This window comes from Panthera tigris, chromosome A3 (assembly GCF_018350195.1).
Source record: "Panthera tigris isolate Pti1 chromosome A3, P.tigris_Pti1_mat1.1, whole genome shotgun sequence".
Taxonomy (NCBI): Eukaryota; Metazoa; Chordata; class Mammalia; order Carnivora; family Felidae; genus Panthera; species Panthera tigris.
The window spans coordinates 31196741-31214459 of record NC_056662.1 but is presented as its reverse complement, the minus strand read 5'-3'; the positions used below and the strand labels follow the sequence as shown (position 1 = coordinate 31214459).

The window sequence follows — 17719 nt, the reverse complement described above, 5'->3', positions numbered from 1 at the left end:
CAGCCTCCAGAACGGTGAGAAAACACATTTTCTGTCGGCGAAGCCACCGGGTCTTGGCCGCCCAAGCAACCTAATCAGCAGGTAAGCGGGACCCGGATGGCACCTGCAACATTCTCTCCGTCTTCATTGAAGCTCTTCACCCAAACCGTCTCTCCTTTCCTGCCCCACCTCCCTGCCCGAAGCAGGTCATTTAAATCTGCCTTCCCCCTCCTCAAGAAGAGCAGCAGCGCCAATTAGGAGAGGCAGTTCATTTCCTGGCTGGAATGTCAGCTGCCCGCCCCAGACAGGAGCCAGCCGGCTCTCCCAGCCTACGTGCCGCAGTTGGAACATCTCGGCACTCGGAACAGTGCAGCCGGGCTACAGATGGACGGTCCTTCCGTTCCAATGAGCAATGGCCTGTCGCTGCTTTCAGTCCTTCACCCACCGTCAATACCCAGTTCGGATGACAAAGGGCGATTTGTGTGGTCCTGCCGGGTCTACAAAGGGCCAAGGGATTGTCCCCAACATCTCCATTGAAGAGTGGACCAGAAAGGTGAGGAGGCAGAGTTGGCTAAGCGTTCTGAGATGAGACTTTAATTTATGTGACCACCGTGAAGGTTAATATTTATTTATTTACTTTTAATTTTTTTAAAAATTGTTTGAGGTTTACTTCCTTTTGAGGGAGAGAGAGAGAGTGTGTGTGTGAGCAGGGGAGGGGCAGAGAGAGAGGAAGACAGAGAATCCAAAGCGGGCTCCAGGCTCTGAGCTGACAGCACAGAGCCCAATGTGGGGCTTGAACCCGTGAACCGTGAGATCATGACCTGAGCCGAAGTCAGAGGCTTAACCGACTGAGCCACCCAGGTGCCCCTAAATGCTTATTTAGTTTTGAGAGAGAGAGAGAGAGAGCAAGTGGGAGAGGGGCAGAGAGAGAGGGAGACGGAGGATCCGAAGCAGGCTCTGTGCTGACAGCAGAGAGCCCAGTGCAGGGCTCGAACTCACGAACCACAAGATCTTGACCCGAGACCTTAACCAACTGACCCAGGCACCCTAGGTTAATACTTTTGGATGACTAATTTTCCTTCCTACTCTGGATTTTTCCTGCGGCAGCAGTAACTGTGTTGATCCCATTTTCATGTAACAATGGCAATTCCTCAGCCTTCCAACTTGCGCTAACAGTGAGTTTCCAAAGAGTGGGCACCTAATCTGGTACATTTATCATTTAGGGCTTGGTAGGTTTGAGTACGAATCTTGGCTTTTTTTCGAGGTGGGATCAGGAGCCATTCTCCAGTGGTATATTAGTTTGCTACAGGTACCATAACCAAGTACCGCAGATGGGGGAGCTTAAACAAAAATGTATTTTCTCACATGGGGGCTGGAAGTCTGAGATCAAGGGGTGGACAGGTGGGTTTCTCCCAAGGCCTCTCTCCTTGGCTTGCAGGTGGGCGTCTGTCTTCTCTCTGTGACTTCACGTGGTCCTCCCTCTGTGCGTGTCTATGTCCGGATCCCCTCTTCTAAGGACACCAGTCATATTGGATTAGGGCCCGCCCTAATGACCAAATTTTAACTTAATTATGTCTTAAAGGCCCTGTCTCCAAATACAGTCACATTCTGAGGCACTGCGGGGGTTAGGGCTTCAACATAGGAATTTTGAGGGGATGCAATTCAGTCCGTAACAGAGGGTTTCGAACAGGAGAGAGATGGTATCTGATTGTTTTCAAGGACCCGGTATGGCTGTTGTGTGGAGAATAGAATAGACTATAGGAAACCAATGGTGGTGAGGGGCACCCATCAGGGGGCGCCTGCAATAATCCAGAGGACAGAAGATGGTTGTCTCCACTGAGGTGTGGTAGCCGTGGATTTGGTGAGGAGGGATATGACTCTTGAGTGTGTTTCAAAGGGAGAGCTGAGAGGCTCCGCTGGTGGCCTGGAGGGTGACACAGAGAGAAATCCTTGAGAATCCCTCCACGGGCTGGTGGAGCGGGGAGGCCTCTGTGTGGTCCAAGGATCTCCCACCTTGGTCTTTTTCAAATGTACCGGATGCAAGGTTTACCCAGATGATTCTTAAAAACACAGATTCCTGGGATCTACTCTGAACCTGGTGTTCCAAGTGGTAAAAAGGAAAAACCGCGGGGCCGAAGAAAAATAAAACCGAGGAAAAGGAATGGCTTTGGGGGACTCAGCAGATGCGTGGCTGGAAACTGGGCACACCACACAAAGAAAACTGCAATTGTGTTACACATTGTTGTGCTTGCGAACTTAAAACAGCTTAAACGAGGAAAGGGGTCTTTCCTGGGCATCTGGCTTGATTCATTCATGACCACCGAGGGCCCCCAGGATTTCTCAATAGAGGAAGCTTAAGATTATTATACTGAGGACACCTGGCTGGCTCCGTGGGCGGAGCAAGCAACTCGATCTCAGGGTTGTGAGTTTGAGCCCCACGTTGGGTGTAAAGATCACTAAAAAATAAATAGAACTTGAAAAAAATTTGGTACTAATATTAAGTGCGATCGCATAAACCAAATTAAGACCGGGAATACATTTTTTAAAAAATTTCCTTATTTGTGGATGAAAATGACATTATGTCTGGCATTTCCTTTACAGTAATCCAGTGGGAGAAGAGTCTGTATATGAAGCAAAATGGACCAGGAGTTAGTAATTGTTGAAGGTAGATGATACATACATGGGGGTTCATTCAATCATCTTTCACTTGGGGCACCTGGGTGGCTCATTTGGTTAAGTGTCCAACTCTTAATATCAGCTCAGGTCGTGATCCCCAGATTGTGGAATAAAGTCCTGCGTCGGGCTCCGTGCTGAGCATGGAGCCTGCTTGAGATTCTCCCTCTCTCTTTCCCCCTCCCCCCATCTCTCTCTCCCCCCTCCCTCTCTCCCTCTGCCCCTCTCCCCCACTTGCGCGATCTTTGATCTCTCTAATGTCTCACTTGAGAAAAAAACCTCGTCACCATTGTTATCTTTTCGCGCGAAACTGACAGCTCCTTCAAAGGAAAGGCTGAAATTTTGACAATGTAATTTGTAAATAATTTTGACTAAAATCAAGTGTAACCCACATTATAACCATCATTAAACACAACTGCAAAACATATGTAAATGACAAACCAGAAAACTCCAACCTCATTCTACGTTGCCCTCCCACACACCTCTGTACTTCAGTTGAAATCAAGAATTCGTAAACAGAGAAGTTTAGTTAAATGCTACGCTTACAAACAATTCCATAATTCAATATCAAGCAGGCACATGATGAGGAAGCACCGGTGTTATGGTGAAACACTACACATGTCATATAGCACTTTGGGTCAAAGACACTTGGGGAAGTTTACACGTCGGGTGGCTAGCACTGTGACTCTAAATGTTAATTGATGTAAATATTTTATCTTTTGTCATTGTATCCTAAAAGTCCTCAACATAGAATTCGGTGTATGAACAGCAAGGTTTTTTCTTTTTTTTAATGTTTATTTATCTTTGAGGGAGAGAGAGAGAGAGAGAGAGAGAGAGAGAGAGAGAGAGAGAGAGAGAAACACAGCACGATCAGGGGAGGGGCAGAAAAGAGGGAGACCCAGAATCCGAAGCAGGCTCCAGGCTCTAAGCTGCCAGCACAGAGTCGGATGTGGGGCTTGAACTCATGAAATGTGAGATCATGACCTGAGCCCAAGTCGGACGCTTAACTGACTGAGCCACCCAGATGCCCCGCATGAACAGCAAGTATTAATCTTAAGCTGGTTTGGATTTACCAACTTGGTCTTAATAAAGTGTAAAAAAAAAAAACACAAGGAAAAAGAAGAATTTGTGATAAGGATATGAAGTACATCTTTATAATATAGAAATGCAGAATTGCATGAGGCTGAAGGAGTGACTGGAACCAAGCAGTTGGACAAGTCAGGAATGCACACCATGGTCCCCCAACCACTCTCTTCTTTGCCTTTCTTTGTGTTCTTGCTTTGTTCTCATTCTTCTTTTCCTCCTTCTCTTTCCCCTCCTCCCGCCACCCCTTCCTCTCTCCCTCTGGTTCTGCCCACTGGCCTCCTCTGCTTCCTAGGCCTGTGGCAGAGCTTGGCTGCAGCCGTGCACTGGAGCTGGTTCTTATAGACTCTTGAAAGCCCATTGTTATTTGCAGGAATTTTGTAGACTGGCTGTTAGGCATGCCTGTTATTAAAAATTAAATTATATAGGGGTGCCTGGGTGGCTCAGTCGGTTAAGCGGCGGACTTCGGCTCAGGTCATGATCCCGCGGTCTGTGAGTTCGAGCCCCGCGTCGGGCTCTGTGCTGACAGCTCAGAGCCTGGAGCCTGTTTCGGATTCTGTGTCTCCCTCTCTCTGACCCTCCCCCGTTCATGCTCTGTCTCTCTCATCTCAAAAATAAATAAACGTTAAAAAAAAAAAATTTATTAAAAAAAAAAATTAAATTATATAGGGGCGCCCGGGTGGCTCAGTCAGTTGAGCTTCCAACTTCAGCTCAGGTCATGATCTCACGGTTTGTGGGTTCGAGCCCCGCATCCGGCTCTGTGCTGGCAGCTTGGAGCCTGGAGCCTGCTTCGGATTCTGTGTCTCCTTCTCTCTCTCTCTGCTCCTCACCTGCTCACTCTATCAATCTCTCTCTCAAAAAATAAATAAACATTAAAAAAAAATTTTTTTAATGCACCATAGCCTTTGCATTGGGAATAGCACAAAAATTTGATCAAATGTTCCAAAACTATTACCCTTTGCAGCAAAGAAGTCCTCCTATCACTAACAAGAAAAGTTTTGAAATAGGTCTTTGTTGTTTTATTTTTGCCTTCCTAAGATAACACAACATAAATGAGAATTTATGTTCATAACATTCATGTTGGAATTATCCTCATCCAACAATTATGACTAAAGTTTTGCTACAAATACAAGAATTCAGCAAAAATCAGTGAAAGCTCTCCATTAGAATCAATTGGCTATGTGGGATTTGCAATAGAGTATTATATATTTTATTATATATAAATTATATGCTATACATCAGTAAGCTTTGTTATATATATATACTCATTTATTTTTCACAAAGAGTTGGCTGTTAAACGTCTACCAGCATCCCACTGGATGCCTGCCTCATACTCCTGAAATAACATCTATTTCCAACCAGATTAAAATAGTCCTTTTAAATTCCAATTTTGTACTCCCAGGGGGAGATCATCTAATCTGATAGGATGAGTCAATTGACTGCCATTGGTCCACTCAGCTCAGTCTAAGGACGCAGGATAACATAGTATCAAAATGGTCCTCCTAATGCCCCCAAGCCTATTCCTCAAGGGGAGGGGAGGATGATGGGCTGAGCAGGCATTCCACAGAAGTGTCCACTAGAACATGACATGGAGAAACTCTGGCTTCTGTGAGAAGCAAGCAAAAAGTCACACAGAGAGGGGCGCCTGTGTGGCTCAGTTGGTTAAGCGGCCGACTGGCAGTCTGTGAGTTCGAGCCCCACGTCGGGCTCTGTGCTGACAGCTCAGAGCCTGGAGCCTGCTTCCGATTCTGTGTCTCCCTCTCTCTGTACCTCTCCCCCTAACTCATGCTCTGTCTCTCTCTCAAAAATAAATGAACATTAAAAATTAAAAAAAAAAAAGTCACACAGAAAAAAACCAAGATGAAAAGAGAGTAGGATAAGTTAGAAGGGGAAAGATGAGTGAGATCAGAAAATATTACAGGAAAACTAAAATCCAAGAACAGAATTAAAATCCATTTTGGAGGATGTCCTTTGAAAGTTCACCTGGAAGGGAGGGAAAAAGATCTGAGAAAATGATAGCTGCAAAAGATTAGAAGCCAGAGAACACATAGTTCTGCCAGAGACACAATAGAACTATCCACGCTCTCCTTTCCTGTACCGACATAATCCTGGTTTTGTCGGAGGTGGCATAAAAAAAAACATTCACCAGGGGCACCTGGGTGGTTCAGTCAGCTAAGCTTCTGACTTTGGCTCAGGTCATGATCTTGGGGTTCATGAGTTCGAGCCCCGCATCAGGCTCTGTGCTGACAGCTTGGAGGCTGAAGCCTGCAGCCTGCTTCAGATTCTGTGTCTCCCTTGCTCTCTGCCCCTCCCCCCGCAAAAGAAAAATAAATATTAAATTAAAAAAAAAATTCTTCAAATGGGGATTTGTGACACAGTTCTGCCCAGGAGATAGTAAGCTAAACTCTGCTGAAGTTTGCTGGGACAGTTTTGCTTTTTTTTTTTTTTTTTTTTTTTGGAAAGTAATCTCTACACCCAAGGTGGGACTCAAACTCACAGCCCCAAGATCAAGAGTCACATACTCTTTGAGCCTGTCAGGGGCCCCTTGGTTTCCTGATACAGGTACCATCCTTTGCTCCTCCTGGCTTCTTTCACCTTTCTTCTCACTGGATCAGGGATGTGATGGCTGGTGCTGGAGCAGCCATATTTTGACCATGAGGGAAAAGGTCAAGGGAATCAGGGCTTTAGATTCCAACATCCTTAAAATACTGAACCAAGACCAGCAACTGCTTATCCCTGGACTTTTCTTTATGTGAACAAAATAAACCTCTATTTTATTTAAGCCATTGATAATCTGGTTTTCTGAAATAGGAACCCCCAAACCCTAGTATGATGTGCTAGTATGAATATGATTAGTATTTCTGAAGAGGAGAGCAGAACATGTGAATTAGACCTAATAATTGAAGTTATGTGAGAATAAAGTTATCCTGAGATTTAAAAATATGCAGATAAAAGAGCTTACTGTCTTCGGAATAGAATCAACAAAAGATCTAAAGACATCCCATTAAAGTACCTAAACTTTGAGGAAAAAGATAGGATGCAGGTAGAAAAGATGGAGATACCAACAAAGAAACAAACATCAGCCTGGTGTTGATCACAGCATCTGCGAGGTTTTAAGGAGGAATACCCTGGGACCCAAGGATTTTACACGTATGAGGGGAAAAGAAGCTTATTCTCAGACACGCCAGAGCTCAAAAATACACCATACCTAACATACAGTGAAACACTATGCAATTATGTTCTTTTTTTTTTTTTTTTTTCAACTTTTTTTTTTTTTTTTTTTTTTATTTTTGGGACAGAGAGAGACAGAGCATGAATGGGGGAGGGGCAGAGAGAGAGGGAGACACAGAATCGGAAACAGGCTCCAGGCTCCGAGCCATCAGCCCAGAGCCCGACGCGGGGCTCGAACTCACGGACCGCGAGATCGTGACCTGGCTGAAGTCGGACGCTTAACCGACTGCGCCACCCAGGCGCCCCTGCAATTATGTTCTTAAAAAGAACATGGAAGTTTTCTCAGGAGTGACGTGGAAAGACTGTCAAGATCCATTGTTACACGAAAGAAGGAAATTGCCGAACTGTATTATAGTATGCTATCTTAGGGATTAAAATAGAAAAATAAGAATCTATATTAATATTGGCATGTTTATTCCTAAAGAAGTCTCGCTTCTGCAGAGGTGTCCCTGACGCTAAGATCCGCATCTTTGACCTGGGGCGCAAGAAGGCAAAAGGGGACGAGTTCCCGCCATGTGGCCACGTGGTGTCAGATGAATATGAGCAGCTCCCCTCTGAAGCCCTGGAGGCTGCCTGCATTTGTGCCAACAAGTACACGGTGAAAAGCTGTGGCAAAGGTGGTTTTCACATGGGGGGTCGGCTCCACCCCTTCCACGTCATCCGTATCCACAAGACGTTTCTGTGCTGGAGCTGACAGGCTCTGGACAGAGACGCAGGTGCCTTGGAAAGCCCCAGGGCACAGTGGCCGGGGTCCACACTGGCCAAGTAAGTCATTGTGTCCATCCGTACCAAGTTGCAAAACAAGGAGCAGGTGACTGAGGCCCTACGTAGGGCCAAGTTCAAGTTCCCTGGCCGTCCGAAGATCCACGTTTCCAAGAAGTGGGGCATTCCCAAGTTTAACGCTGACAAATTTGAAGACATGGTGACTGAAAAGCGACTCATCGCAGACGGCTGTGGGGTCAAATAGATCCCTGATCGTGGCCCCTTTGACAAATGGCGGGCTCTGCACTCATGGGAACCTCAGCACTGCCCCTCCCTATTCATGCCCACCGATGAATCCTGCTTCCTCTCTAAAAAAAAAATTTTTTTAGGGGTGCCTGGGTGGCTTAGTTCAGCGAGGTCCTCAAACCCCCCATCGGGCTCTGTGCTGACGGCTCAGAGTCTGGATCCTGCCTCAGATTCTGTGTCTCCCTCTCTCTCTGCCTCTCCCCCCACTCACTCTCTGTCTCTGTCTCTCTCTAAACTAAATAAACGTTAAAAATTAAAAAAAATAAAATAAAATTTTTAAAAATGAAGATTGTTAAACTAAAAACATGAATTATTTGAGGGTCACCTGGGTGGCTCGTTGAGAAGAATGTGTGAGTCTTCATCTCAGGGTGGTGAGTTTGAGCGCCACGTGGGGTGTTGAGATTACTAAAAACCGAATAAATAAACTTTAAAAAAAGAATTATTTGGGGGCGTCTGAGTGGCTTAGTCGGTTGAGCATCCGACTTCGGCTCAGGTCATATCGCGGTCCGTGAGTTCAAGCCCCTCGTTGGACTCTGTGATGACAGCTCAGAGCCTGGAGCCTGTTTCAGATTCTGTGTCTCCCTCTCTCTCCGCCCCTCCCCCACTCACGGTCTGTCTCTGTCTCTCTCTCTCTCTCAAAAAGAAATAAACATTAAAAAATAATCATTTGAAAAGATTAATGGAACAGACAAGTCTCTGGCAGGTGTATCATTAAGGAGCGATCACACAAATATCCAAGATTTTAAGCCTTAAAGGATTTTAAATACTGGGGGCTTATAAAAGAACCCACAGATTCACAGAATCTTTAAAAATTAAGGAAATAACACGTTCCACAAAATAACACAAAAGAACAGGGAAGAACTGTTCAGTAAATCATATTAGGATAACCGATTAGTAATTAGGAGGATATATTTAATTTCTCCTTTCACATAATTTACCAAAAATCAATTTTCAGCATATTACATGTTCTCTCTAGGGTTGATTGGTTAAAAATTGTGGAAAAAGTATACATAAAATTTACTAACTTACCATTTTAAGCGTATAGTTTACTAATGTTAAACACACTCACATTATTGTGTATCTAACCTCCAAAATTATTTTTTTTTAAATTTTCTTAACGTTCATTTATTTTTGAGACAGAGCATGAATGGGGAGGGTCAGAGAGAGAGGGAGACACAGAATCTGAAACAGGCTCCAGGCTCTGAGCCGTCAGCACAGAGCCGGACGCGGGGCTCAAACTCTCGGACTGCGAGATCGTGACCTGAGCCGAAGTCGGACGCTCAACCGACTGAGCCACCCAGGTGCCCCTCCAAAATTCTTTTTATTTGACAAAACTGGAAGTCTATACCTGTTTAACAACAACTCCCCATTCCCTCCTCCCCTCAGACCCTGGCAACCACCATTCTATGATGAATTTGACTACCGTAGGCACCTCGAAAAAGTAGGAACGTACAGTATCTGTCCTGTCGTTGGCTTGTTTCTCTTAGCATAATGTCCTCAAGTTCATCTGTGTTCCAGCATGTCACAGAATTGGCTTCCTTTTTAAGGCTCAATAATATTCCATTTTTCCAGTCTGTTTATCCATCTCTTGGACCCTTGGGTGGCCTCTACTTCATTTCTGTTTTAGCTATTACGAATAATGCTGCTATGAACATGGGTGTGATATCTCTTCAAGACCCTGTTTTCAATTATTTTGGTTATACAGCCCGACATGAAATGGCTGGATCCTATGGTAGTTTTATGTTTTAGTTTTTTGAGGAACCAATATAATGTTTTCTGCGGCGGCTGCCCCATTTTACATGTCCATCAATAATGCACAAGGGTTCAAATTTCACCACATTCTCACCGACACTTGTTTTCTGTTTTGTTTTCTTTTTGTTTAAGTATAGCCATCCTAATGGGTGGGAAGTTGTATCTCACTGTGGTTTGATTTTCATTTCGCTAGTGCCTAGTGATGTGGAGGATCTTTTCATGTGCTTCGCTTAACGCTCATTTGTATATTTTTCTTGGAGAAATGTCCGTTCGAGTCCCTTGTCTGTATTTGAATCATGGTTGTTTTTGTGTTGTAGAGTTGTTCGCTATACATTCTGGATATTAATCTTTTTCATATATGTGATTTGCAAATATTTTCTCCCATTCTGTGGGTTACCTTTTCCCTCTGTTGACAGTGTCCTATATTGCACAAAATTTAATTTTGATGAGGTCCAAATTTATCTATTTTTCCTTTTCCTGCCTGTGCCTTTGGTGTCATATCCAAGAAACCATTACCAAATCCAATATCATGACGCTTTCCTCCTATGTTTTCTATGAAGAATATTATAGTCTTAGCTCTTATATTTGGGTCTCCAATCCATTTTGAATTAATTTTTTGTACATGGTGTTAGGTAAGGGTCTAACTTCATTTTTTGGCATGTGACTATCCAATTTTCCTAGCACGATACTTAAAAAAATTTTTTTCGGGGCGCCTGGGTGGCTCAGTCGGTTAAGCGGCCGACTTCAGCTCAGGTCACGATCTCGCGGTCCGTGAGTTCGAGCCCCGCGTCGGGCTCTGGGCTGATGGCTCAGAGCCTGGAGCCTGCTTCCGATTCTGTGTCTCCCTCTCTCTCTGCCCCTCCCCCATTCATGCTCTGTCTCTCTCTGTCTCAAAAATAAATAAAACGTAAAAAAAATAAAAAATAAAAATTTTTTTTTCACGTTTATTTCAGTTTGAGAGAGAGAGACAGAGTGTGAGTGGGGGAGAGGCAGAGAGAGAGGGAGACACAGAATCCAAAGCAGGTTCCAGGCTCTGAGCTGTCAGCACAAAGCCTGACATGGGGCTTGAACTCATGAACTGGGAGATCATGACCTGAGCCGAAGTCAGATGCTTAACCGACTAAGCCACCCAGGCACCCGATCCCAGCACCATATTTTAAAAAGACTCTCCTTTCCCCCATTTAATAGTCTTTGCACCTTTGTCAAAATTATTTGACTCTAGGGGTGCCTGGGTGGCTCACTTGGTTAAGTGTTCAACTCTTGGTTTCAGCTCAGGTCATGATCTCACAGGTCGTGAGTTCAAACCCTGCATTGAAAAGCCTGATTGGGATGCTCTCTCTTCCTCTCTCTCTGCCCCTCCTTCTCTCTTGCTCTCAAAATAAATAAATAAACTTAGGGAAAGAAAAAAACATTTGAGGGGTGCCTGAGTGGCTCAGTCGGTTGAGCGTCCGACTTCAGCTCAGGACATGATCTCACAGCTTGTGAGTTCCAGCCCCATGTCGGGCTCTGTGCCGACAGCTCAGAGTCTGGAGCCTGCTTCGGACTCTGTGTCTCCTTCTCTCTCTCTCTCTCTCTCTCTCTCTCTGCTCTTCTCCCACTTGTGCTCTGTCTCTCTGTCTCTCCCAACAATAAAACATTAAAAACAAAAACCAAAACCTTTGACTATATATGTGAGGGTTTATTTTCGGGCTCTGTCTTCTCAATGGGATCACCCTGGAGCTTTAAAATCCCCACCCAGGGATTCTGATGTAAGTGCGGCCTGAGCCTGGAGAGTTTTTAACCATCTGCAGGTGCTTTTAATGTGCTTCCGAGGTTGAGTAATGAAGAGCTAACATTGACTGAGTGCTTATACTGAGCCAGGCCCCATTCTACATCCTTGAAACCTCACATGGCAACCTGATGAGACTGATCTATCGTTTTCCCATATATAGAGGGGCCAATGAGTCACAAAGAGGTTAAGTACCTGCCAAGGACACACAGATCAAAAGTGATAGGGTCTCTACTTGAACTCCAGAGCAGGTGCCCCTTATCACGGTGCTGTGCTGCCAGGGGTCACATACCATGTGACCTGCCATGATCCCTGCCTCAAGATTCCTCTGGGTGGAAAGATGGCCCATAATCTAAAAGGCGAGGCTGTGCCCACCCTTGCTAAACTGGTCCGGTCTGGCAGCCGAGGTTACAAAAGGGAACAAGGAGTCTGTTTTAAGCTCCTGAGGCCAGCTCCTCCGTGGACCCTCCCAGGATGTGACCCCAAACCCCTGGCCTCCCTCCCAGAGACATCTGAGCTGAGACCCCAAGCTGCCTGGCTCCTCTCCAGCCCATATGGACTCTTATCACCGACCTCCCCAATCCAAGCCCATGATTTCATGACGTGTAGTTTTTCACATGATGCTTGTGGGGTAGAAGCCCCCAACACCGTTCTAGCAAAACAAATGTGCGTGTTGGGGCCTGTGGTCCTATGGAGAACTGAAGTGGTCATTTTTCCATCTTCTGAGAGACCTGAGAATCCTTCAGGGCTGTTGAGTTCGGGGAGCCACAGGGAAGCTGGGACTAAAGAAGTCTCTGTGCCTCAGTCTCTTCCAGTCATTGTGAAAGTAAGTCCTGAAAAGAAAAGGGGGTTCAAATCATGATGAAAGTTGAGGGATTACATACATTTAAAAAAATGAATGGAATGAGAAAATTCGAAAGCTACGTGTATTGGTTATCTATTTTTTCTTTTTAATTTGTTTTTAACGTTTATTTATTTTTGAGACAGAGAGAGAGCATGAACGGGGGAGGGGCAGAGAGAGAGGGAGACACAGAATCGGAAGCAGGCTCCAGGCTCTGGGCCATCAGCCCATCAGCCCAGAGCCTGACGCAGGGCTCGAACTCATGGACTGCGAGATTGTGACCTGAGCTGAAGTCGGACGCTTAACCGACTGAGCCACCCAGGCGCCCCGGTTATCTATTAATACACAATAAATTACCTCAAAATTTAACAGCTTAACACTACTATAAATATTATCTCAGGGAGCCTGGGTGGTTCAGTCGGTTAAGCATCTGACTTCAGCTTAGGTCATGATCTCGTGGTCCGTGGGTTCGAGTCCTGTGTGGCGGTCTGTGCTGACAGCTCAGAGCCTGGAGCCTGCTTCAGATTCTGTCTCCCTCTCTCTCTGCCCCTCCCCCACTCATGCTCTGTCTCTCAAGTCTCTGTCAAAAATGAATAAATGTTAAAAAACTTGAAAACAAAACATTCATTATCTCACATAGTTTCATGCGTGGGTTCAGGATTTGGGGACAGCTTAGCTGGGCATTTCTGCCTCAGTCTCAGGGGTTGCGGCCCTCTGAAGTCTTAACAGAGCAGGAGAATCCATTTCATGGCTCACAGGGCCATTGGCACAAGGCCTCGTTCCCTCAGGACGTGGCAGCCAGCTTCCTCCAGAATGAGTGACACAAGATGTCCACAATGACATAAGCCAAGCCGCAGAAGCCGTCCACCCCCATTTCTATAATGTCCTATTTGTTACACAGCTCACCGCCCACTCCATTCGCTAGGAAGGGGACCACACAGGGAGTGGAATACCGGGAGTAAGGGTCATTGGGGACCATCTTGGAGGCTGAATACCATCCTATATAAATGCGAATAGGCGGTAACATGTCTGTGTTTACCTTGAGTAAGGCACTGTCCTAATGTATTAACACGTTTCATTCTCCCTATAGCCCTAAAGGTAAGTGTGTTCTCAGTCTTATTTTGCGTATGAGGAAACAGGCACAGAGAAGTTCAGCTACTGGTCCAACACTTCACGGCCACGGGGAGGGAGGCGGAGATTGAATTCAGGCTGTCACCAGCACACGGCACGGCCTCAGTGGGGCACCAGTTGGTGGGCATTAAAAAAAAAAAAAAACAAAAAAACAAACGAGGATTAAATCAGAAGAGCTACAAAGAAAAGGGAAACTGAAAATTAGAACGGGAAAAATAAAGCTGGGAGTGGGCAATAGAGAGCCAGTGAAAATAAAGGGATAAAGTAGATCAAAGAAACAGTGATAGTTTAAAATGGAAGGCAAATTTAAGGCCAAGGAAGAAGACAAAGCAGGGTAAGACTACAGCTTAAAATCCTGCAAAGTAAGATTAGGAGTTTTAAAAAGAACAATCAAGGGAGAAACACAAAGCTAATGCACAATGAAAGGGGTTTTACAAAGATGTAAAAGAAACTGAAGCCAAACCCGTGCATGAAAAAATAATCAGCAAGGAGGTTAAAAAGGAGGCAGGGTGGAAAAATCTCACTGGAGGCAGCTGTGGAGAGACTGAAAGAGGGTTTTTAGGACACATCAAGCTTCTAGCTCATCCTAAAATAGGCAGGAAGGCCTCAGGCACCCTCTGCATCTGCAGCCTCTGATCTCAGGGCTGGGCCCCTCGCTCCCACCTAGGGAGACCTGGGGCAGAATTTTCTAGAACACTGCTTCTCAAAGTGGAGCCCTTGACCAGAAACACCCCATTACCGGAGCTTGTTAGGAATGCAGAGCCTCAGGCCTCACCCCAGGCCCTGATGGTTCACCATCTGCATTTTAGCAGGATCGGGGGAGGAGGATTTGTGTGCCCATGAAAGACTGAGCAGTCCTACTTTGCAAGAAATGTCACATTTCTTCCCTTGATTTTTAGTTTATGAAGTATTTTAAATCTCCAAAGAAGTATAAAAATAATGCAGCACTTAGGAATGTACAACTCAGATATAACAAATGTTAGCGTTTTGACAAATTCGCTGCAGATCCTTTTTTTTTCTTCCTTTTTGTCCTTAACATAGAAAAGGTATAGTTTCTTCCTCCCACTTCGGTTCTCTTTCCTTTCCTGGGGAGAGCTGCTGCCATGAAGTTGGTGTTTCCTCCCCTGTATTCTATTTATGCCTTTATTACAAAGGTAGGAATGCACAAACACACAATCATTTCATGGACATTTGATTGTACACAAATGCTACCACACCCTACGTATCTTTCTGCAACTCGCCTCTGTAACTTAGCCCTGAGTCTCACAGGCTGATGCGTGCTGACTTACCGCAGCTGAGTTCACTCGTTTTAATAGCTGTGTCGTGTTCCTTTGATGGCATATCGTGAAATGTATTTGTTAGTTCGCCCACCGAGTAACAATTAGGCTGTTTCCAATTTTTGGCTGTCACAAAAGAAAAGCTGAAATGAACATTTGCAGGTCTTTGTGCACAGGTGTGAGCATTTCACATGTTGCAAATACGGAGGAGAGGGTTTTCGGGGCCAATTGACGCTTTTGCCAAACACGTGTAAGTGTTCTTCGGTGTTCGAGTTCTCGCCACCTTTCATTGCGTTGGTGTTTTAGACACCATGGGCTGGCTGACCGGGTAACGTTCTAGCCCTTTCTGCATAGCTTATCTGTATCGCAGAGATGGATGGGACAACCAAATACCAACATTCTCGTCTCCCTTTCATCTGTGGTAGCCATGGAACATAGCTCTGGACACTGTGCCTCCCGTGCTTTATTAATTTTTTTTTTAACATTTATTTATTTTTGAGACAGAGACAGAGCATGAACAGGGGAGGGTCAGAGAGAGGGAGACACAGAATTGGAAGCAGGCTCCAGGCTCTGAGCCATCAGCCCAGAGCCTGACGCGGGGCTCGAACTCACAGACCGCGAGATCGTGACCTGAGCTGAAGTCGGACGCTCAACCGACTGAACCACCCAGGCGCCCCTCCCATGCTTTATTAAAGAAGAATAATTAGAAGCAAAATTGGCCAAATGTCAGCATTATGAATTGACTGCAGGCGCATAAGTGTTGTTACATCATTCTCGGTTCTCTTGTGGATGTTTGAAATACTTTATGTGGCAAAAGTTGGCTGGACGGATTTTAAAGCTTTTGCTTTTCTGACAAAGAGGATCAATGATTTAGCTTTGGTCTTTCTTCTTTGATTCTGGCTTTAAAACTGGGTGAGATGCTGGGAGGCACACCAGCTACCTTACAATCGTGTGGTTGAGCTATGGAACTGGTGCCCACAGTTGGTCACCTCCAGACTTCCCCAGACTTCTTGTTATGCGAGGAAAAGAATCTCATAATTGTCTGAGTTGCTGTTAGATCTTCTGTTACTCGTAGCCTAATGTGTTCCTGATTAATATAGCCGGGTTTGTTAGTTTTTGCCAGTCTAAAGGATGTAAATGGTATCTCATTATGTTTTAATATGCATTTCCCTGTGTACTGAAGAAGCTGGGTGTTTCTCTTTAAATTTTTTTTTTTTTGATGTTCATTTATTTTTGAGAGAGAGAGAAAGACAGAGCATGAGTAGGGGAGGGCAGAGAGAGAGGGAGACACAGAATCTGAAGCCGGCTCCACGCTGTGAGTTGTCAGCATAGCGCCCGACGCGGGGCTCGAACCCACAGCCACGAGATCATGATCTGAGAGGAAATTGGACGCTTAACCGACCGAGCCACCCAGGTGCCCCAGAAGCTGAGTGTTTTTCTGTTTATATGTCTCACGTGTTTATTGGTCATAGAAACCATTCCTTTGCCTGTTTATCTTTAGATTTTCGCCCTTATTATTTGTAGGTTAAAGAAGTATCTGGGGTACCAATTCTTTCTCAATTATATACATTACGAGGATTATCTAAGTTTGTAGCTTTTCTTTTGCACCTTATTTATGGCTTTCCATGACTGTATGAGTTTTCAATATATCTGTACAAAAGCTTTACGTTTTAATGTAGTTAAATTTGACAATATTCAATCTTGTTAAGCATTCTTTCCTATCTAGAAGGCATAAAGATAATTCTCCAGAATTTTCTTCCACAAGTTTTACTTTTAATATTTGAGTCTTTAATCCCCTTGGAATTTATTTTGAGTGTGGTCTGAGCTAAGGATCTCACTGGTGCTTTTCTCTATGTGGATAACCAATCCTCCCAGTCACATTTAATAAAGAGCCCACCCCCTTTTCCATGTGTTTGTAATTCCACTTCCTGTATGTACTGTGGCAGGGAGCCACTAAGATGACCCCCATGATCTCACCTCCTGCTACTCAGGTCCTTTTTAGTCCCTTCCCCTTGAGAGTGAGCTGGACATAGTGACGCACTAGGAATGAGTGGAATATGCCATTAATGAGGGTATGTCACTTTTCAGATGAGGTTATCTTAAGACCATTGTGGCTGGGGCGCCTGGGTGGTTTTGTCGGTTAAGCCTCTGACTCTTGGTTTTGGCTTAGGTCACGATCTCATGGTTTTGTGAATTCGAGCCCCACATCACAGTCTGCGCTGACAGTGTGGAGTCTGCTTGAGATTCTCTCTCTCTCTCTCTCTCTCTCTCTCTCTCTCCCCCCTCCCCCACTTGTGCTGTCTCTCTCTCAAAATAAATTAATTTGAAGAAGAAGAAGAAGAAGAAGAAGAAGAAGAAGAAGAAGATGATTGTGGCTCCCATCTTGGCTTTTCTTTCTCAGTTTCTCAAATCACTCACTGTGGAGGAAGCCAGCTGCCATGTTGTGTGAGCAGCCCTCTCTATGGAAAGACCCATATGGTGAAAATCAGAGCCTCTTGCCAGTAGCTGTGAATAAACTTGGAAGTGGATTTTCCTCCCTTCATATTAGCGCAGCCCTGGCCACGGACTTGCTTACAACCTCAGGAGAGACCCTGAGCCAGGACCACCCTGTCACTTCTGGACTGCTAATCTTCAGGAAGTGTCTGAGATCATGAATGTTTGTGGTTTTAACCTACTAAAATTTGGGGCAACTTTTGACGACACAGCATTACTCGTATATAGCTGTAGATAGTGAAAGGTTTTTGTTTTCTTACCAGTTCTTTCACTTTTCTTCTTTTTCTTTGTCTTTTTTATTCTGAAAAAAAAAAATAAAATACTGATAGAGGACATCCTTGTCCTTGGTTCTGACTTTAAAGGGAATTTCTTTTCAAATCCAAGTTAGTTAACATATAGCATAATAATGATTTCAAGAATAGAATTTATTGATTCATCACTTACGTATAACACCCAGTGTTATATATCACTTACATATAACAT

General features: G+C 44.8%; 1 pseudogene; it reads left to right on the top strand.

The window, feature by feature from the left end:
• The first annotated feature begins 391 nt into the window (after positions 1-391).
• LOC102954311 lies at positions 392-8077 on the top strand (annotated as a pseudogene).
• Positions 8078-17719: the final 9642 nt, after the last annotated feature.